Source organism: Gorilla gorilla, chromosome 3, assembly GCF_029281585.2.
Source record: "Gorilla gorilla gorilla isolate KB3781 chromosome 3, NHGRI_mGorGor1-v2.1_pri, whole genome shotgun sequence".
NCBI classification, from domain to species: Eukaryota; Metazoa; Chordata; class Mammalia; order Primates; family Hominidae; genus Gorilla; species Gorilla gorilla.
The window spans coordinates 133,797,267-133,802,690 of NC_073227.2; the positions used below are offsets into that span (position 1 = coordinate 133,797,267).

The following is a 5,424-nucleotide window of genomic DNA, read 5'->3' on the forward strand; positions in this document are numbered from 1 at the left end:
AGAAATAGGAGAAAGTTTAAAAATATTTGAAGAAATTATTGCCAAAAATTTTTCAAATTTGTTGAGAAATATAACCCACAAATTCAGTGACTCATGAACTCCAAGCACAAGAAACACAGAAATACATGAACATGCATCATAATCAAGTTATTAAGAACCAAGCCAGGCATTAGGGCATGTACCTGTAGTCCCAGGTACTCAGGAGTTTGAGGTGGGAAGATTGCTTGTTCCCAAGAGTTCTGGGCTGTAGTGCACTATGCCAATCAAGTGTCCACACTAACTTCAGTATCAGTATGGTGACCTCCCAGGAGCAGGGGACCACCAGGTTGCTAAGGAGGAGTGAACCGGCCCAGGTCAAAAATGGAGATGATCAAAACTCCTGTTCTCATTAGCAATGGAATCACCCCTGTGCATAGCCACTCACTCTAGCCTGAGCAACATAGCAGGACCCTGTCTCAAAAAAAGAAAAAACCAAAAACCAAAACCAAAAACAAAAACAAAAAAATGATAAAGAGAAAACATTAAAAGCATCCAAAGGAGTGGGAAAAATACATTATATATACAGGAATGAAGAAAAAATGACAGCAGATTCAGAAATAATCCATGCCAGAAGACATTCAATCAGCAAAGAACTGAAGAATACTATACTTACCTGGCAGGGGAGATACCATGATCACATAGATGGTTTTCCCATGGCAAGTCTTATCCATTGCACTCTGGATGTGCTGACACCTGTGATTTCGCCAAATGTGGGAAACTCAACTGCATAATTTGTGGTAGTGGGGGATTTTGTTTGCGCTTTCCCCTGGGGAAAAAAAAAAGAAGAACACTAGAAATGGTAAATAAGAGGGTAAAAATGAAATACACTTTTTCTTATTTTGAGTCTCTTTAAAAAATCATTGGCTGTTTAAAATATGTTGTTTAGTAATAGTATATAATGGAATTCATAGGGATTAGTGAAATAAAACGTATAACAGCAATAGCACAAAGGCTGATGGGTGGTGGCTGTGGGGGCAGTGGTGAAAGAAAGTTTACTGTACCTGAAGTGGTATAATATTACTAGGAGGTAGACTATGATAAGCTAAAGATATATACTATAAATCTAAGATATAGATATATATCTAAAGATATATACTAGAGATATATACTAAATACTATAAAGATATATACTATAAAGATATATACTATAAATTCTAAAGTAACTGTTAAAGATATATACTATAAGTCCTAAAGTAACTACTTAAATAACAAATAAAAAGTTATAGTAAATAAACCCACTAAGAAGATATGATGGATTCTTAAAAAATAATAATCCAAAAGAAGTCAAGAAAAAGAAGGGAACAAAAAACAGAAGAAACAACTAGAAAACTAACAGCAAAATTGTTCATTTAAACTCAGTTATGTTGATGATTACATTAAATGTAAATGGCCTAACCACCTCCAACCAAAAGGCAGAGATTGTATAAAAAAGCAACCCAACAATAAGCTGTCTATAAAAAATTTACTTTAAATATAAACATACAAATAGAGTAAAATAATGAAAACAAATGATGCTAATAATATTTAAAAGTTAGATTTCTTATATTAATATCAGACAATGTAGATTTCAGAACAAAAAATATTAGGATGGATTTAAAAAGGTTTTTTCATTATGACAAGGGCTCAACTCATCAAAAGAACATAACAGTTCTTAAAGTTTATGAACCTAATATCAGAGCTTCAAATTTTTTGAAGCAAAAATTGGTAGAACTCAAAAAAGAAACAGATAAAATTTATGTTTTAGGTTTGGCAAATAGTCTAATGGCATTAACATAATAAGGAGATATTATAAAATACATGCTTATAAATATTTTATAATTCATCCAGGTACCCCAAAGATTGTGAAATATACATCATTAGAGATAAAGGAAGAGATCCAGTGTGCATACAAAATGAAAAACTAGAATTATTTATGTTGCTCATTCATGTATTCATCTATATATTAATTAAAAAAATATTTACCATACTCTATTTTCTTCTGAGATAAAGCTTGCTGTCAAAAATCTAATGGTAATCTGATTTTACTTCCTTTATAAGTGATTTGGTCTTTTGGTTACATTGCCGAAGATTCTTTTTCTTTCCATAAAGTATGGTAATTTGATTATACTATTTCTCAGCAATAGCAATTGTAGGTTGATTTTTCTGAGTTTATAATATGCTTTGATACTATTTTATATTCTCTCTTTTTAAAAATATTTCAAAAAAACTTTTTTTGAATTATGAATTTTAATTATTTTCTTCTGTTTTGGTTTTCTTCTATAAATATCTTCTATTTATGCATCACTTTCAAATATTTTAAAATTCTCTATTTCTTTTTATAATTTCTTCATTTAAAAATTTTTCTCATTTCATCTGTAACTCTTAAGATATTATCCATTGCATGTATTCTCTCTGTGGTGTAAAAAAGACTACACTAGAAGTTTTAGTCCTTGTTTCCAAATCTATTTGTTATTTTATTTCTAATTCCTTCCTTAGTTCTATCACCACATCTCTAAGTGTTTCTAATTCTTACTTATGTTGTTTTTCAGAATTCTATTTTTTCTATTCATTTTAGCTCATCCTAAAATATTAGATGTCATTTTTATCTTTTTTGTTGGCATGTTTCTTTCTGGCATGCTGTAGTTTTATTAGGGATGTTATTCTGCTCCTTATTTTCCCTTCCTTTCCTAGAATAATTTGTATGCAATTCAGTTACAATCAGTTTCTGTTGTTTCTTTTTATGTAAAGTTAATTTTCTGTAACTATAAGGATAGGGTTGGCCAGGATAGCTTTTTTCGATTCACAACTTCGGAGCTTATTATTTGTTCAATTATGAGGTGCTGTACTCTCAGAGACCTCCTGGTTCTTTTTCTCCCATTAGCTTTTATTTGAGGCTCTTTTTTTTTTTTTTTTTTTTTTTCTGTGTCCCTATTATCCCTGTCCTGTTTCTGTGGGCTTTTGTTCCAGAAGGGGCCCTTTGGCTGGTTGGTTTCAAGAGTCCACAGGCCCAGGCAAGATTTGCCTAAGAACTAGACTGTGCCAAAGACCCTTTCAGTTTCTGCTGTTTTTCTCAAAATTGTCCCACTGTGTGAATTCCAGTGGCTGCCTTTTAGAAATTTGGGGTTCTTCTGGTCTCAGGTCCATCATAGGCCTAATTGTTTTCCTCTGCTTTCCTCAACACAGATGTTTATACTACAAGACTTTGTAACTGGAAAGTGTTCAACCCTACCAGATCTTAATTTTGGTTTGTAGGTGATAAAAATTTGCCTGATTTTTATCAGTCATGGATGTTTTCTGTGTTTTAAGTTATGCAAGCCTAGTCATAATGTCTGCTTTGTGTGTGTATTATATATATATATTTGTATGTATTTTTATTGTGTGTGTGTGTATATATATATGTATTTTTATTTTTGGTGGATGCATTAGTGGGGAGATTAAAAATCTATGCTGCTTGGCCAGGCATGGTGGCTCACACCGGTAATCCCTGCACTCTGGGAAACTGAGGTGGGAGAATGGCTTGAGCCCAGGAATTCGAGAACAGTCTGGGAAACATAGGGAGATCCGGTCTTTACAAAAACATGTTTTAAAGAATTAGCTGGGCATGGTGGTATGTGCCTGTGGTCCTAACTACTCAGGAGACTGAGGTGAGAGGATTGGCTGAGACTGGAAGGTCAAGGCTGCAGTGTGCCATGATCAGGCCACTGCATTCCAGCTTGGGTGACAGGGAGAGATCTTGTCTCAAAAAAAAAAAAAAAGTATGCTGCTTCAATATGACACAAAAAGCTTATGCAAGAAAAGAAAAAACAGATAAGACACACCTTATCAAAATTAATAAAAACTTTTGTGTGTCAAAGGACACCATCAAGAAAATGAAAAGATGACAAAATAAAAGAAAATATTCGCAAACCATACATCTGATAAGGGTCTAGGACCCTTTTTTAAAAAAATTCTTAGAACTTAATTATAAAAAGATAAGCCACTCAATAAAAAATAGGCAAAATATTTGAAATAGGTATTTTTCTAAAGAAGATATACAAATGGCCAAAAGCACATGAAAAGATGTTCAGTATCATTAAGCATTAGGGAAATGCATATCAAAACCATGAGTCACCAATGTACTCCTACTATAATGGCCATGAGAAAACCTGAAAATATCAAGTATTTTCAAGGATATGGAGAAATTAAAACCCTCGTACATTGCTGGTAAGAATGTAGAATGGCCCAGCTACTGAGGAAAACAATTTAGCAGTTCTTCAAAAGTTAAATAGAGTTTTCTAACTATATGACCAGCAATTCCATATCTATATATCTGCCCCAATGCATTAAAAACTATATATACATACAAAAACTTGTACATGATTTTTCACAGCAGCAATATTTATAGTAGCCAAAGAAGGGAAATAATTAAGGTATTCATCAATTGATTAGTGGATAAACAAAAGTTGATATGTCTAAACAATGGAATATTACTCAGCCACAAAAAATAATGAAGTACTGATACATACTACAATATGGGTGAACCTTGAAAACGTTATGCTAAGTGAAAGAAACCAGACGGAAAAAGACATACGCTGGGTGAATTAATTTATATGAAATGTCCCGAATAGGTAAATCAATAGAGAAAAAAATTAGATTACCGGTTGCCAAAGTATGGTGAGAGAGGGGAAATGGGAGATAAAGGGTTTTAAATATCCTAGGATAGTCCTTTCTAACTTCAGATCTATACCATTCTTTCTTAGGAAACTTTTTCTAACTACTAATTTTAAGGCACAGATCTTAAGCAAAAAAAGTTTTTTTTTCTTTTTTTAAATTTTATTATTATTGTACTTTAAGTTTTAGGGTACATGTGCACAACGTGCAGGTTTGTTACATATGTATACATGTGCCATGTTGGTGTGCTGCACCCATTAACTCGTCATTTAGCATTAGGTATGTCTTCTAATACTATCCCTCCCCCCTCCCCCCACCCCACAACAGTCCCCAGAGTGTGATGTTCCCCTTCCCGTGTCCATGTGTTCTCATTGTTCAATTCCCACCTATGAGTGAGAACACGTGGTGTTTGGTTTCTTGTCCTTGCGATAGTTTGCTGAGAATGATGGTTTCCAGTTTCATCCATGTCCCTACAAAGGACATGAACTCATCATTTTTTATGGCTGCATAGTATTCCATGGAGTATATGTGCCACATTTTCTTAATCCAGTCTACCATTGTTGGACATTTGGGTTGGTTCCAAGTCTTTGCTATTGTGAATAGTGCCACAATAAACATACGTGTGCATGTGTCTTTATAGCAGCATGATTTATAGTCCTTTGGGAATATACCCAGTAATGGGATGGCTGGGTCAAATGGTATTTCTAGTTCTAGATCCCTGAGGAATCGCCACACTGACTTCCACAATGGTTGAAC

At 33.6% G+C, this 5,424-nt stretch overlaps 1 non-coding gene across 1 annotated transcript; it reads left to right on the forward strand.

Annotated features, from left to right (window-relative positions):
- Positions 1 to 644: 644 nt before the first annotated feature.
- Positions 645 to 808, forward strand: LOC115934460 (U1 spliceosomal RNA). Its single transcript, XR_004070254.1, has one exon. It is a non-coding gene; the product is annotated as a U1 spliceosomal RNA (small nuclear RNA).
- Positions 809 to 5,424: the final 4,616 nt, after the last annotated feature.